The sequence below is a fragment of the Lottia gigantea genome (genome assembly GCF_000327385.1).
Source record: "Lottia gigantea unplaced genomic scaffold LOTGIsca_145, whole genome shotgun sequence".
NCBI lineage: Eukaryota > Metazoa > Mollusca > Gastropoda > Lottiidae > Lottia > Lottia gigantea.
In genome coordinates this window covers 413,502-415,779 of record NW_008707710.1, presented here as the reverse complement: position 1 = coordinate 415,779, position 2,278 = coordinate 413,502, and positions in this window count along the sequence as shown.

Sequence of the window (2,278 nt, the reverse complement as noted above, 5' to 3'; positions counted from 1 at the left end):
ACTCGATTTAGCGGCNCATCGCTTTGATATAATTCATAGCAAAAATAGACCAATTTCTCACCATTTTAATTTACCTGACCATTCCATTGAAGACCTACTTATCATGCCTATTGAATCAATTCCTGACTCTGATCTTATCAAACCAAAAACCAAACGATTACAGAGAGAAAGCTACTGGATGGACCAACTCCAAACAGTGGCTCCAAATGGACTTAACATCCAGCATGATAATCAAATGATTCCATTTGTTGCCACCTTTAATCATACAGCTGCCAAAACCTCACCCATCGTCAAACAGTATTACAGTGAATTACAGAACAGATTTCCGAATGTATATACCAAACGACTTGTAATTGCCTATAAGCGCAATAAAAACCTTAGTAATTTTCTGGTCCGTGGTAGACTCGATCCCATTGAATCCAATAATACTTTACCCCCTCTCTATTTTCTAGCTCATTAAGTATAATATATTCTAATACTTATATATAGATGTTTATCTTTTCAGAGCCTATTCATACTCTTTTCTTTTAGAACTGGTAACAAGAAAACTTTCATATTATAGACTTTTGGTTATTGTAGATTACTCGTAGTGGTTTTTTTTTTGTTTTTTTTTTTAACTTAATACTAACTATGCTAACTTCACCTTATCTTGTATTGAACATTTATCTCTTTATTTGTGACCTTGGCCAGTGCTTTACATAGAAGTTTTTAGGAACTTCTTCACTCTTAACACTAAAAGGCATGATGATTTTGACAAAACTTGGTGTTATTATTCAGTACCGCGCTGAAGGTTGAATATTGGGCGAGAAGTATAGTATCTGTTATGTACTGATTGTTTTTAGTTTACTATGAACAATATTATCATTTAAGTTCTTATTTTTTGAATATGCAACTATCATTTTCTGCTTATAGACATGGGGGAATTTCTCTTGAAGGCTCTTATAGTGGGCATGAACTATCTTGCTTGCTCGATTGCTGGTTGTATTAAACGGGACAACAAAGGGTGCTATGCCTACATTATGATGAATATTTAGTCCTATAGGTCTTACTGTATTCAATGTCTCAATCCAATGGGCCTCCCTAGATTGACGGAATTTGGTAGTTTCATCTTCGGGCAAGTCAATTTCTATACGCTCAATTGGGATTAGGGTGAGATCGTCTATTGAATGGTCGTCGAGGTTGAAATGATTAGAAACAGGCTTGTCTTTCTTTAATTTGATGTCTGACCTATGAGCATTAAAGCGAGTTCGTAAATTATTCTTAGTTTCTCCTACATATTGTTTGGGGCATTTCTTGCATGAAATTAAATATATTACATTCGAATGTTCACATGTTAGATGTTCCTGGATCGGGTACCTTTTATTCGTAGAGTTGCTTACAAAATAATGAGTTTCTGATATAAAGGGACATGTTTTGCATCTACTGGACAAACATGGAGCACTTCTTAAACCTGGAGGTACTTCGGCATAAAGTCTGTTTTTAGCTGCTATCTGTGCTAAGGTGGAATTTTTTATGTTTCGTAAAAATCGTTCAGAGTACCCACGCTCTTTCAGTTTTGAGAAAACAATCGTACAGGCTTGGTTGAAATCAGAAGATCTTGTACAAATTCGATGAAATCGTAAAAGTAATATTTTATAATAAATGAGTTACAGTCAATATTTTAGCCAAGTAATATTCTATAGTACTTGAGTTACAGTCAATATTTTAGCCAAGTAATATTCTATAGTACTTGAGTTACAGTCAATATTTTAGCTAAGTTATATTCTATAATACTTGAGTTACAGTCAATATTTTAGCTAAGTTATATTCTATAATACTTGAGTAACAGTCAATATTTTGGCTAAGTTATATCCTATAATACTTGATTTACAGTCAATATTATAGCCAAGTAATATTTTATAATACTTGAGTTACAGTCAATATTTTAGCTAAGTTATATCTTATAATACTTGAGTTACAGTCAATATTTTAGCGAAGTAATATTCTATAATACTTGAGTTACAGTCAATATTTTAGGTAAGTTATATTCTGTTATACATGAGTTACAGTCAATATTTTGGCTAAGTAGTATTCTATAGTACTTGAGTTACAGTCAATATTTTGGCTAAGTATTCTATCATACTTTTGAGTTACAGCCACGATTCTTGACATTTTAGTACATGTATGTTTTTATTTTTCAGCTAGTTTTGAAAACCCAATAAAGAAATGTGGTATTGAAACTTTGTTGTTTTACCAAAAGTTGTTCCACATTGATGACGTTGACGATGATGATGTAGTA